Source organism: Lottia gigantea, assembly GCF_000327385.1.
Source record: "Lottia gigantea unplaced genomic scaffold LOTGIsca_115, whole genome shotgun sequence".
Taxonomy (NCBI): Eukaryota; Metazoa; Mollusca; class Gastropoda; family Lottiidae; genus Lottia; species Lottia gigantea.
This window is the reverse complement of record NW_008707123.1, coordinates 400,542-416,752: the sequence shown is the minus strand read 5'-3', so window position 1 is coordinate 416,752 and position 16,211 is coordinate 400,542.

The following is a 16,211-nucleotide window of genomic DNA, read 5'->3' as shown; positions in this document are numbered from 1 at the left end:
CCGTCCCTGAAAAAATAAAAAAATGATGGCGTAAATCCTTGATTACTTTGACCAATTTTAACCGTCTTGCCTTGCGGCTCTATGAGAGTGTGTTTGAAACGTATGACCGCTATTCTTTTTTGCAACCATACGCAACGGATGATCGCTATTGTGTGAGGGCCACTTTAATCCGATTACCAGCGTTCTATATTCGCAATACCACTCTAAAAACCACAGTACAACACATTAATTTCCTAATCCAGTACCTGAATCCGAATAGATCTACATGAACATACAATCCTCAACAGAGCACCGAAAGCCTTTGATGATTATAAGGAGCTTAAAATTGTCACAAATACTGATGACACAGTCCACACTCGGAGTATCTCCAACTTCTGTTGGTCTTTCATGATGGGCGGGTAAAAGTGTCACAAAAATCGATGACGTACACCACAGATTCTGTCATCTGATGTTCCACCATTTTGTTAGTTCCGAAAAGGAAATCTCTGTCATATACGAGTATTATATTTTGACTTAAAGATTTCCCTCTAGACGACTAGAACTTAAAAGCTTTTCTTGTGCTTCGAAGGGTCGTTTAAAGGGACACGTTCTCCATCCATTTAACCAATCGTACCTTAGTGGAAAACATAAACATAAGGGGGGCTCTCTTTTAACATTTTCAATGACGATTTTGTGGGCTTGGGGAGGTTACATAATGGTTTCCATCCACGCGATGAAAATAAGGGGAGCTCTTGTCAAACATTGTCAGCGACGATTTTGTGGTTTCCATCCACGCGATGCAAAATGCTATAGTGCGCACTGGGCTTGGGGAGGTCACGTTGTTGTTTCTATCCACGCAATGTAATAAAAGCTATAGTGAGAACAGGGCTTGGGTGAAAAAAATATTGTTGTAATTAATGGATGTTGTTAAGTCATTTACTGATGAATAATTAAAATGTTTTCCTGTATCATTATATCAGTCTTCTTTTGATATTGGATACCTCGCATTCAGGTTTGAACTGGAAGTTAAACGGGGTTTTACGTTACGTTTTTGTTTCTGACTTGGCCCGGGAATTTGGTTCTATTTCGTACAATATGGACAAATTTTTTACTACTTCTATTAGCTGTGGCCGTATGTAAATAAATGCACAGAAATACACTGAAAACCTCTTTTGAAACCATAGAACTAATCACGAAGAACTCAAGAAAAACGATTATCGTATGAGGCCATAAATAATTTAGACAACATTGAAATTGAGAAGTTCCGCTTTGGATCATTGGTCACAAATAGCTCAATGTACTCAACAACACTGTTATTTAGTTATCTGGAATACTGTTTACAGAACGAGGACTGCTGTCAGTAGCTCAACTACCACAGGGACTGGTTGAACCACATCCACGAGCCCAACTTCTTTGGGGGCCCCACCGCTAGCATATATGTAAAAAAACATAAGCCCTTTCTTACCTTTGAAAAATATCCTTAAATTTCAAGAAACAGTAGTTATGGTCGTAACTGAACGACTAATGTTTGGCTTAACCTTAGGATGTCGTCTGTATACGCTCTAAGTTGGACAGTCCGTGCTTCTTTAATAGCCTGAATGTCTTCAGCAGGTCGCTACCGTACCACCTACCACCAAGAACAGACTAATAAAATCAAACAATTCCAAAGTTCTTCACCTTCAAATTGTTTTTAATAACTTCATAATAATATTCTGGTTCTAATTTACAACTTTGTCTCGTTAAATCTCTCGAGATATGACGAGAGCGAAATATGTGTTAACGTCATCAATTCATGTGTAGTTGATTGAATTAGCGGTGGAATCGTTTCGCACCTTCTTAGATTAGTTCTATTTCTGTTTTTTCGACTTGAATAGAAGACCGTTCCAGAACGACTTTGCTTTTCAATATATCAAATAAAAACAACAGAACAGAAGAAACGCCCATTAAACTTTTAAAGTTGATCTGAAGGAATAATACCCAGGAATTGCACTTTTCCCCTTCCTGTTCCCTGTTCCTTGAATAAGAAGTATTAAAAGACCGTACAAGTAAAACAATTCCAGATACACAAAATCTCGTCCAAAACATGACAAAATCGGGAGCATGCCAGTAGCCGAGTTGACAATCCAGCGACAACGGGGTACGACGTTCAAGTTATATTATTAAGTACTTACGAGTCCCTGTGGTCAGGACACAAACACCGTCCGTCATTGCCCGATGATGGTGTGAAGCCTAACACTTAACGCTAAGTGTTCGTTCATCACCCACTTGGGACTTCTCTCTGGTGACAATTCGCCACCAATCATAATTTCTAAGTCTCCTGGCAAACTTCAGAACAATTTCAGAGTAATATTAAATTCATCACACTTAGCTGTATTGCAGTTAAACTACACTATTACAATTGCCTTCTCTAGACCACCTCTCAGTGACGTTTGTATGGGGACCAGAGGGGGGGGGGGTTGAGGGGCATGAACCCCAGAGTTCTTAAACGTCTGGTGCTATTTGCCCCCTTTGACAATTCTATGGCCCCTACTCGGTCCCTTGATCAAATGATTCAAAGAAACGCCAGTACCTTCTCTTCCAATTTCCCAATGCAGTTTCTGTGCCTATCCCCATTAGGCGGAATGGAATCAACCCCGTACTGTAAAGAGATATACAACGAATACAACGGAGATAAACACAAGAAAACAACCAAGCCGATCTAGACCATCTCTTCCAATTTCTTAATGAAGTTTCTCTTCCATATTGCTTGTACCTTTGGGAGAATCCCTCTCTTCCACGAAATTTAATGTTACAAAAGGTGCTAACAGACTCGAACCTGATCTAAGAAGATTCCCCTCCCTTGATCTCAAAGTCCATCTGCATTTTAAATTCCATTTGTTATGAGTTCATAGGATTTGGGATTGGCATTACTACGAAAACAAAACTCTAAGGTTACAATAAATATAACATATAAACACGAGTTTATGAGTATACTACAAAGGGATGTCGAGTTGACAATTCCAATCACAAAGTCGTATCAGGTGTTCAAGAAGGGTGAGCATGTCCTGACAAATATCACCCACCATAGTTGATCCCAAACTCAATAGAGGTTCGAAACTTGATCTAAGAACATTTTCTTACCTTGATTTCAAACTCCTCCCGCATTTTGAATTCCGAGCACCTGCTAAAGTTAAAAGCACGTGCGTATTTATAAAGATTTGGTATAAAATTATACAAAATATAAAAACCTCATACTACAACTGTAACTACTGATAACAATGGCAACGATTTTTTTTATTTTTCATTATTTTTTACTGTTAATATTTTAATACAAATCGATGAAAAGACAATAGATTTATCTTCGATTAACCAGATATTGAAATACTATTGATTATTATATAGACTGTGTTATCCAGTTCAGGTTAATTGTATATTAAGGATAATAATAATTGTAAAAAACAGGATTATTCTTTTCTTTATTAATTCATTTGTTTATTTCCCGATCTGGTTCTTTGTCTTTCGTTGTTTCAATGTATATAAGCTATTTGATAACGATTGGTAGAAAAACTTGCTGATCCTGACCTTAAGGACATTCATTCATTCATTTATTCATTCATGCGTTCGTTTGTTCGTTCTAACATTCATTCATGCGCTCGTTCATCCATCTATCTATTCATTCATTAATTCCCTTGTTGGTTCCTTCTTCGTTCCTTCATCCAATCGTACCCGACCCTATTTATGTCCTATCATATCCTATCTATGTCATATCTTATCCAATCCTATTTATGTACTATCCTATATCCTATCCTTAATCCTTATCTGTCTCTATCCCATCTCCTCCCATCCAGTCCCATCCATTTATCTTCAGTCTAGTGCTTTACATTTACATGAGTGTTTTACATGAGTAATTTATCAACCACGGAATCAGGCTAATTTCGGAAATCATTCGAGTGTCAAGGATGAAATCGACAATAATTTCAAAGAACAAAATGTCTTTTGTCTGATCAATACTCATGCTACTGAAGCACACTTCATATGGTCGCTCATCTTCCGGAACAAACAGAGCAAAGGTTTTAAAGTGCTTTTGAAGACACACAAAAGGCAAAACAAATAGTTCATATCCATGGACAAATATGTCGCTTGTTTGAAAGGGCGTCTTGGTTCAAGTGGGAAATATCGGTTTGGTTTCATCGAACTGGTTTTACATTAAACCAGTTTCATATTCTGGAATAAAATTGTCTTATGAAACTTTGAAAACAAACCGACAGAGCTTCACGACATGAAGACAGTAAGACCTTATGGGATCAGATTATCCTAGTCTTTCATCAACAGGTTTTAACCCTGACTGTCCTTTGACAATAATTTGAAATACTCGATTATCCATATGACCTTTATAATTACAAATGTAATGTGTGTAAGTCTGGATAATGGGAAACGTATATGGTTTGACAATAGTCGCGATCATCGAAAAAATCCTTCATGATAACCAGATCGTTATAGTGCTAGAGACTTGAAGATGAAGACTATTCCTATGACGATACATTAAGGATTTGTGTAACAGATTATAAATCGACATAAGGCGACATGTCGGCCATCTTGAATGTCCCAAGGGACGTAACTTGTCATAATATTGCCATGAATTTTAGTCTACTGTATATTATAATATTTTTTTTTGCGTGAAGCGATGAATATCTAGGAATATGTTGGTCTAGTTTCTCTGCAAATATAAATTGAGCAGAATTTTCTTGGTTAAAAAGAAAGCTGACATAAGCAATTGTATAAAATTAATGAGAAATATGGGACACGAATCTGCAATTTGTCTTGCAATATCAAGATTTCAATACATTTTTACATACAGAATGATTCACATTTTAAGGAGGAGAAAACTGGCATTAACCATTATTCAAATCATAAAGAGATAAATCACGAGAATTCTTTGCATCTTCAAAGATTTCAGATACAACTAACCAACCAACCAACTGATCGATTTGGACAGATGGACCTCTTTAAATTTATACTGAGGCACTAAATTTGTGGATTCTACCTACCGCGGAACCTGAAGCTTTCTTCTTCACTGCAGTAGCCATTTTGTAAAAGCAAATATCACTTGACTTGAAACCTTAATAATTTTCCTCGTTAACTGCAGGTGTTAGGCCTATAACCACCTGGTAGCAAGCTTAGCTGTTGTAAAATTATGGAGCAGATAGATTGTAGAAGGGTTTCGCAAGTTGTAAAATATGGTTATTGGTTATGGACCAGCATGTAGACAAGACCTTGGTGGTTATCTTTGTAAGCTGGTAGTTGGGGTCCTAACAAGTCGTAATCCTTCTAAAATATTATCATTGACTTCAGTTTTCCAATGAATCGCATCCAAACATAGATTCTTTAGAAGTTTACACAGTCTCCTGGTGACAATCTGCAATTGAGTCTATCAATCCCGCGTCTTGCAATATGCTTTTCACAGCATTACATACATAATACAGCAGAATTTTAGTATTCACTTCCAAAAACTACACAATTAACCAACAGAATCGACAGCAAATGAACAATGGCAACTTTTGATTCTTGTGTAGATTCTTGAGCAAACTTGATAAACCTTGACATTATAAAGAGGCGGGCTGGTATCGAATCTTAAACATCCAAGATTGCATGGAGCACTTCATATTTCTGGCTCCACTGCTTTTTTCGATAACATTTTTCTTCTATAGGTCTTGCAGAGAGTTCTACATTCCGCACCAAGACTATACATAGCTACAATTTACTTGATGGTCTTTTCCAATGGTCCACAAAGCTAAAACTATTTGGTACTTAAGTGGTGTGGTATTCATTTTAGAGAATCCACATAGCTAGAAGCGTTTATTTTGGTACTTAGGATTATCAACTTGGCAACCCTTTCAGAGAGTCCACATACCCAATAACGTTTATTTGGTCTATATGTTTGACAACTTGGCAACCCTTTCAGAGAGTCCACATAACTTATTATGTTTATTTGGTATATTTATTCATATAATCACTTTTTCATTTCAGGTATACATGAAACGACTTTTGATGAATTATTCCACTTCCGGTTCCGGTCATTATTATACTCCGACACAAGAACAATTGAATACAACAACTCAGCTTCTAAGGTATGCATACAAATCCAATGGCAATCTGTCATCAAGCTATTAACAAAGCTTTAATATCGAGCAACGTTCCTGATGGTGAGCCTAACACCGTTTTCAGATAGTATCACTCCAAATTGGAAAATGCAAATAGAATAATTTTCAAATATTCGCACCAGGATTATGCCAATCGTTTTCTCTTAATTCCTCTGCACGTGTGATTAATAATGCAACAGTTCTCATAAATTCCTTGAAAATTTCAACGAAATTGTGCATTTGAAGGGACAATACCGCTTTCTTGCTGCATTGAAGTGGTCAGCGTAACGTTTTACTGTGCGGACAAATGCCACTGCTATATTTTAACTTTTCTGTTCGTTAGTCGCCAGCTGAACGTTCTTCTGCACGGTAATGGCAAGCACAACATTGTTAAAGCTGTGATTTAATTGGCGTAATAGTTGAAAAAAAAATCACAATTATATGAGCTCAAATTTAATTGGATAATATTATTTTTTGTGATGGTAACAGCCAATTTGATTGGTAGATCTTTCATATCTGTCAGTGATTTTGATTAGTTCACAAAAGTGACAAATTTACCACGAAACATGATTGATTTGAGAAGCAATTCGTCGCAGTTTTCTTGAGCACTTTTTCTAAAGTTGGCAAAGACTGGATTCAGAAGCGACTCTTTAAGTTGGACGATCTTCTTCTATGTTCCCATGGAAACATTATTGCTTATCATTCTAATATGTGACATTTCAACACGCTCTCTATGGACTGGTGTGATGGTCGCTCTTCTGCTGAGCATTATTGTAGAAATATATTTCCTATCTGCAAACAATGGGTTGTCCAAATGTGAAGCCCAAGCCGTGTATACTCTTACTTCTAACACTGTTTCTGGGATGTCCTAGCGCTAAGATCATTTCGGGAATACTCAGTCATAATATTGGCCTAAAAAATTGCATTTTATACGCAAAAAGGTAGCCTATAGATGAGGACTAGATATAAACCAACAGAGTGTCAAACTCTATATAATTTCAAAACCTTTGTACTTTTAACGTAACAGTAGATTTGTGTAGGACCAGAAGACCCCGGATTTTCAAATTAAACGTATAAATAATTGAAGAGCAAAACGGTGTTTAATAATTGAGGCAGACGAGACTTGGTATTTTAAGCGGGAAAATTTAATTATCAGAACCTGACCTTTGTGATAGGAGACTCGAGGTAGGCTGACGGCCAATCAACTGTAACGGACGCCCAGCTTCTCTATTCTTGTTTAAATTAACCCTAAGCAGCTACCTTACTGAGGAGTTAATTTTTGAGAGTTGTAGCTCAATATGGTAGAGCTTTTCAAATCTGGTGACGTCATTTTCCTCGTAGTTGTGAAAAAATTGTCAGTTCATTCAATTTGGCACCTAGACCAGCATGGTATTAATCATCGTAACTGCAGTGGATCCATCGTTTAATATGGTAGAGCTCTTCATCTTGTGAAGTCCTTTAGATTGTTGCACGGGCAACATGGTATTCTTGATTTACAAAGTAGCATTTCAACGAGCTCTTCATATCTATCGACTCCATTGAATGATAACTGTAGAAAAATTATGTTAACGTTTTACAACCGAGTCAGTTGATGTGGTGAATCAGCTTTGGTCCTTATCAGCTTGTGACGTCATTTCCTGGATACTGCGGAAAGTGGTCGTTAATTCTAATCTCTGCATATGAAACTTAGTCATATGATAACATTTGGAACCAGGCTGTTATCAGACATTTATTCTTATCTTTTAAAACCCGTGTTTTTTCATCAGTTGTAAAGTTTATAAGACTTGCAATCTTAAATGTTATCGTCTATTCGACCTTTTCTCGCCTTTTACCTGTTCTTCTTGACCTTTTCTATTCTTCAATTCAGATGAATTTTAAATCGATTGTGAAGACAAGGCTGCGTAGGCCCCATTCTATGCAATGTGTAAAATGTGTTGCTTCCTTAATGTACCCCCTGTCTTGAATCCCAACGCAGCTAAATAACACGATAGACCTTCAATTGATCGGCTAAAATGGCTCAAAACTTCATTCCGTTTCTTCGGATCTAATTCAGTTCATTTTACCAATATGATAAACTATTTTGACTGAAAACCTTTCCATTTCTATTCCTAAGTGCAAGCTCTATTTCATTTCACTGTACCAATGATAGGCCTATGACAAACTAGTTTGAAGAGAAATTTCCAATTTCATTTCATTAGCTCAAGATCTATTTCATTTCATCCAAAATAGTAGGACGTAAAACTCCGTTACATTTCAAACTAATTTCATTTTCCTAGCAAGATAAATGAGATCAACTTGTTGATACTCGGAAACGCAACAATATTGTCCACAATTCAGTAAATATTGGCAATCAACTCTGTGAATAATCCTGACACAAATGCCTCAAATGGACTAAATTAATTCAATGGGAAAAACCAACAAAGCAATTTCATTTTTTCATGTAAATTGCATTCCAATATAACTGGTTTTAAGTGTAGTTAAAAGAAACAAAACAATGTGTACAAGTACTCTTCCAGTCGCTGGTTATTTTTGGATTCAAATTCAAATTTTCAAGAGTGTAGCGGAAGTAATGCGAGAGTTATTGCGCCTGGTATCCTAGTAACTAAAATCAACTCAGATTTATATTGTTGACTTCCTATTTTGTGTTGTGTAAAGAATTAATTTATTTTAAGGGTGAACATTGTAATGGCGACTCTATAGTTTAGGTGCGTTGACACTTTAAACATTTCTACCACATTTTTACCAACTTTTCCTCAACATTTGTTCAACGTTTCCCTATCACTTGTGCAACGTTTTTTGCCAACATTTGTCTAACTCTTTCGCCAACATTTGTCTAACTTTTTCGCCAACATTTGTTCAACGTTTCCCTAACACTTGTGCAACGTTTTTCGCCAACATTTGTCTAACTTTTTCGCCAACATTTGTCTAACTTTTTCGCCAACATTTGTCCAACTTTTCCCTAACTTTGGTCCAACTTTTCCATAACATTGGTCCAACATTTCTCCAACACTTCTCCCTGACATTTGTCCAACTTTCTACCAACCTTTTCTCAACATGCTCTGTGTACACTCGAGCAACATTGGAACCCGGAATGCTAGTTATATTTTCCATCCTGGGCCTGTACATTCGGGAGTCTATCCCAGATATCTCGAGCATAAAACCTATGCCCAGGGCTGAGGATTAAGGTCCAGTCCAAAAACCTCTTGACAAACTTTAAACATAGCTTAGCAAAGCTTAACATTTGTAAATTTTCATCATTTTCCATAAAAAAATATGAAAATTGATATTTTTAGCTATTTTTCAATATTCACAAATTTTTCCTTGTTTTATTTTTTATCTAATTTTCCCAATCGCCTGAAACCGAAGTAACATATTGTTAATTCATTATCCAAGCAATAAGTGAAATGTAGAGTCTCGTGTTATCTCGCGTGAATTATTAATGAAGACGAGAGTTTAATATATTGAGTTTTGACGTTCCATTGTTTCATCAATCAAGCGGTTTGTCGACAAAATTATTTTTTACTGTTGTCGTAGAATTCTAGAAATTCTACCTTTTGCCAATAAAATTCATGTTTGTCAATCAATAATTGGTGTTCTCATAAATCCTGCAGCTTTACACCCTACAACCCACAAGCCCCAACCAACCCCCACCCCCTCCAGTTGTCCTAATGCAACACTTGCTATGTCCTTAAAGGTCCTCACACCATAGCGAGCAACTGAGTTGTGTTGTTAGTTGTGTTTGATACTCGTGAGCACTTTCATTACTCGCAAGCATACACATCTGGTAATCGCTATAAGGGCACCTTTAAACGTGACATGCAAACACATGACCAGGTTAACTGCAGTTCTTCTCGTGGATTACATGGACATTGGTTACAACTGATTCCACTGATAGTGATACATTGTTCAGATCGAAACAATCAGAAACTGTATAATTATTTTCCCGTTTGATATTGACTTCGATACATCTTCATTTGGCTGAGATTAAACTTCTTTACCGAATGCCTTGGTGGTTTGTTTTTCTTCCTAAAACAGCCTTCAGGGCTAGCTTATATTTAAAACACATCAGCATACTAAAAAGACAATGAACGGAAAGCATAGTTTTAGCCGCGTTCCTTACATGAAAGACCCACGATAGCAAAGAGTCCAAAATCTGACAGTAACTTTATTTTATGTTTTGTATTTTACACAATATAGTCAAGAACTTTGTGTGCGATATATTGATGACCTTCTGTAAGGGATATGACATCGCAAACTAATTCGCACAGACCCTATAATATATTATAAGCCAACTAAATCAATTAGGCGAAGAAATTGTGCTTTATTTTATGTCACGTATTTAAAACAATATAACCAACGACAGAATGCACCATCAATTTCAAACGTGTCAGTTTTTTTTCAAAAATTCTCCTTTGACAAAATCTCAAAACGCGATATTGTCATTTAAAGACGTGAAAAACAGTCAAACTGTTTTATGTTAGGAAATAGGTTTCAGGAAATGCCATGGTATATCGTAATTGGATTTTTTTTTCCTCCAAACTTCAGAGCTGATGCACCAGTTTTTCTGAAACGGTTTCAAAAGAGGTCATCGGGCCTTTTTTGTATAGCTTGACTTATAGCAGTTTTTTCTATCATCCTCGTTTCCCGCCAAACGTCAGTGACGCCTGTTATTCTAGAAAAACTTGACGTCATGGCATTGTGACGTCACCATTACAAAAAGCATTCAAGCAACATGGTTGTTAATGACAAAAATATTTGAATCGGGACATTGTAAAGCACATAGGCGAAAATACCTGAGCCGTCACTCGAATCCTAATGAAATAGTTGCTACAATGCTATACTACTATTACGGTTAAGTTCCACATGTAGGTAATATAACCGTAGACAAGCATCAATGGCGACTAATTATGACCATCTGAAAATTTTGCTTATTTAAATGCCCTTCTTCTCAAAAGATGACCGCTATTACCGAACCATAAACACCATGAATGCGTCATGTTATGCAACTAAACCGGAGAAAATATCCATCATTACACTGAATAAATACATTACATCGTTATACTTTTGGCAAGAATGGCATGCAAACTGATATGAAACTACACGTAAATAAAATAGAAAATCTCAGCTCACTAACCTCTGAAATATTGGAATCCCACGATTCACATTTGCTCACAGATTTTCGTTTGGCCATTTTGAATTTTGTGTCGTCTGCTAGGCCAAATTTAGCGGGATCGTCTGATCGGGTGAGGAAGAAACACTTGACGACATGTCATTTGGCAGCAACTGGTGTGAAGTTATCTAGTCTCGTATTTCCAGTGCTATTATTTAATGACAGTGACAAATAGACTCGATCTACAAGCTCCACACTTGTTGCTGTGACATTAGATCATTTTTAGATTAATTGCTTTGTGTCGTTTTCATTGTCTCTGGGCGTGTTGGTTTGAAATTGATCGTGCTTCTTTTTTCCAAAATATGCCATTATTTCCATATAATGTTCTGGTATATTACGGAATGGTTGTCTTGGGAATTAGAATATAAATAATACACAGTTCTATCAGATTGGAAATGTGTAATAATCTAAACAGAAAATTTAAATCATTCCGGAGCACTCTTTCCATTTACCTACACTACATAACAGTTACTGTTACCACACTTGAGGACGTCTGCCACTCGTCCTATTTACAGTGGGGGTCTTAAATAGATTGAGGCCACCCTCCCACAGGAAATTGTTTGTAACATTTGGTCTCCTGCATTTTTTTCTGCGGGCCCTTACAGGTGGGGACGCTTACAGATGGGGACCCGTCAAACTGGTTCAACCAGTCCTTATGGTAAATTGTCCATTGCTCCCCCACTTGAGGACGTCTGCCTAGAACCGGGGGCTTCATTTCACGTACCTATTTCACGATAACTATTTATGCCTTTACACTGATTTGAAAAGCAGTTTGGCAACCATGTTCATCATGTCAAGTTATTACGAACTTCTTCTTACACCTTGACTGCAATAACCACCTTTCTTGGATTGGATTGTAAGCCAGCAAATACAGCCAATCAGAGCGCTCGACATAGATATTGTAGTCAAGGTATAAGACACAGTTCGTAATAGCTTGACATTGTGGAGATGTTTGAAAACATGAGTTCATCCGGGCATTCTTTCTATTCCGTTTCATCTTATCCCAGTTTTAGAACCAAAAAAAAAAATGGCACATGCAATGAGATTTTTTGCAGTTTTTGTGCCAATCCAACCTGGCCCTAAAGGAAGCAGTTTGTTAGAAAATGATAAACGATGAAATCCAATACGGCCTTTTACAATAAAAGTGAGTGTTTTACGGTGAACGAGAGTGTGTTGGATTATTTATTTGGTATTAACACGCTATGTAAAATAATACTAAATATTACTTTCTCCGTGTAATACTTTGTATAACATTTTAATAATACTAGAAAACTTGTTAACATTGTGCCAATTTGTACAGTCCCTAAAGTGGTCGCTAAGCCACGAGTCCACGAGATTTACCTGTGTCGGTGCTTTCGTAAACATTTTGATAATACCAGTGAATTTGTGAACATCACATGACAGCAATATGGTAATCTTTTCATAGCTTTGTATTATCTGCACTGATAATTAGTATACAGATATATATTACCCCCCCCCCCCCCTTAACAGTAATCTACCCCCACGAACCAGCTCGATAGAAACAGCCACCCCCCCCCCCCCCCCCCTTCCTTCCAATATTACATATTAACTAAGCCGTGTTTTATACAATTATTGTACAATCAGAAACATGTCACCAAGCTTTTAATTGTCACAATATTATTGGCGACTGATCTCTTATTGATATACGTTTCATGAATATTAAACAGTTAACTGATAAGTTGTATAACTACGATTGAAAACAGGTGCGTGGATGACACGTGTCAGATATTGGAAATTATATATATATATAAATATCATTGCATAGACAATTCGTAGTTCAATTCGTAATATTTCTCACTTTGTTTGCAATCTTGGCCCCTGTTTATCAACAAGTCTTCGTATGGCTGAGTATTAAAATCTGCTTTGAGATATACCACACTTACGGGGGCTATTTATCTGAAATATCTTTCAAAGGTGTCCAAGTAATGTCTCGGATAGTAAAACACAGTGACGTTTCTACGTGGGTCCAAGGGGGCATGCCCAACCCTCAATGTGTAATATGACTTGCCCGTCTTGCAAACTTCTTGCAAATCTCATATGCCTTAAATGATATAGTGATATAATGATCTCCTTGTCCTTTGACAATTCGTACCCCCCCCCCCCCCCCCCTCCTCTCCTAATCTAATAATTAATATATACTAGTAGTAGAACGTAAAACTCATTCCATTTCGTGGTCGTCATAATGCTCGTTATAATCGAGACTATCTCTGTCACGAATAATGAGTCTCCAGTGTACTATAGATCATACAGTATCAGCAAACTAAGTGATTCTATCAGACCAACAATAGTTATTAGTTTTCTGCATTAAAAATAAACCATTTGTCGCTCAATGCTTTTACATTGTCATTAGCACAAAAAATACGTCAGTGTCGTCCGAATGGCCTTTGTACACTGTGTTCATCAGATACGCAATTGCGTCGTTATATTGGGAAGCATAATTTGCTGGTTGTGATAGCCTGTACACGTGTCTACGAGACATATACATGGTAGTTCCAATTGTTAACTAAAAAAGCCCACCCTTCCTCCCCATATCTCCCCCCACCCTCCTCAGCACACACACCCTTTCTGCCTTATAAAGTTATTTGTTAAGTTACTTGTTAATATATGCATGATCAATTGCTAAAAAATATACTTGGTAATTTCAATCCTTATTATTGTTTCGCCAATACGCCCGCCCCTCCCTTCCTTCATCTCGCTCTTCGATTACTCCCACCCCCTTTCTGTTGTAAGATCGACATTTACTTTGTGAAATTGTGAATTAAGTCATTTTTGGTAGCAATATTCATGATCAACTGCCATAAAATTCTCGCTAGTTACAAGTCAAACAATAAAAATATTAGTTGGTTTAAATCTGTGTCAATACAAATTAACATATAAAAATTATTAACAGCTTTGACTAATGAAAAAACTAACGTCCCAAGAGAGGCTGGTATTATACTAGTGATGACATAGAATGAATGAAGCGAGTGAGTGAATAATGAATGAATGAGTATATGAATGAACAAGCGAACGAACGAACGATCAAAAATACGAACGACTGAGTGGGTGAAAGGAAGGAGGGAATGAATGAATGAAGCAATGAGTGAAAGAAGCAAGGAGGGAGGGAATGAGTGAATGAAAGGAATGAAGGAATGGAGGAACAGCCGAACGAATGAATGAATGAATGAATGAATGAATGAATGAATGAATGAATGAATGAATGAATGAATGAATGAATGAATGAATGAATGAATGAAATCTCAAGCAAACAAATCTCAAACCAAAACAAGGGAGTGGAATTATAGAAACTGTTGGCGTGACTGATTTACCACTCCAAACTAATGGAGGGGAGGGACGATTCAGATATAACCGCCAATTCAAGACTCTTTAAGATGGCTATAGAAAGTAATTAAGGATGAAGGCATGATTTAGAATGTCACTGCAAAACGGATGACATCGTTTAAACTGGATGATTTGCTTCTGAACCATGTATGGTGTTCGTGCTTAAACCCCCCAAGAATCAAAGAAGCTCCATATTTAAGATTCAAAAGTCAAACAGTCTCAAATATGTTTTATTGTCATAGTTACTAGCTTTTTGCATAGCCCCACTCCCCATTCCTCAAGGTCTCAAGTTATCGTCAAGAAACCCATTGCCTTAGCTTCAGACTATTATTGTTGTCAAGGAGTTGTTTCCCTTTGTAGGAAATGCAGACATATTTTTTGTTGAACACTCCAGCTTTTCGACTATTTACCTAAGGGACCTCTTACCTTGAGAGAGATTCTAACCCATTGCATCTAATCGCCTAGAAGACAACAATGCAACTCGCTGCCGACTGAGCAATCCCACAGTTAGAGGTATCGTCATCTCCACAAACCTGTGACAAATCATGAAAATGAAAAGTTTTCAACTGACCTTTTTCTTCTTCTTGCCCTCATTCGAAAGTAGGCTGGCCGACTCGAGGGTGATGGTCACTTGAGCAGTCGCCATCTTGTTTTCTGTTCTGCTTTGAGTTTTGAGTTGCTGTTACTTTCTGAAAAAAGAGATTCCGGATAACTTCTAAACGTTCTGGCTTATTTCTACTCATTGTTCACCGCAAGTCGTCCTTCTTCAATTACCCAATCCGTAGGATGCATAACTTATTTCATTATTTTATGATTTATAGGAAGGGTTCATGACCTCTCCACAATTATTCACCTATCCAAGTGGTTCGCAACCAGGATACATTCTTCTCTTACAACAGTTGGCCATACACCTTACACCTTTGTCTCGCAACCCCTAGGCTGGTAACCTTGGTCCTAACCAATTCGCAATGGAAGTGGTAAACCGAAATATTGACCTACTTTGACAGTATATAATCCAATAATATTTTCGAAAGACTTCCGACGCATATGTTCAGCCGACTTCCGAGTACTCAGCCGAGTAATGAAGTATGTCGAGTTAGTTTGCACAGTCGTATTCAAAAGAACATTTTCCTGTTTGTCATAATTCTATGAAGCAAACCTGAAGTTATGAATATTTTAAACTAAACCATAACGTACTATAGAATACGGTAAACTTCTTCGGGGATGATGTCTTTGTCTTCTGCTATCTTGTTTTGACTTGTCTATGGAGTTTAATTTAAAATGGTCAAAGTTGGATTGCAAGTAAGAAAGGAATGGGGGGGGGGGGGGGGGGGGGTGGTTGGGTCTGCGTAGAAGATGAGAGGCCAGGAAGGAAGGTCTTGGGTTAAAGGAAGAGGTGAGTCGTAACAGGATCAGGAGCTATCGATAGGGAAGGAGGAGGTTGAGAGAGAGCCATGGCGAGTTGGGCTATAGAGGAGAAGCAGGAAGGGACGACCAGGAGAAATATAGATGAGAAAGACGGTAAAGGAGCTAAGAGGAGACTACAGGTAGGAGCAAAGAAGTTCTGACAGAGGGAAGTATAGAAGAGTGAGGGGAGGATT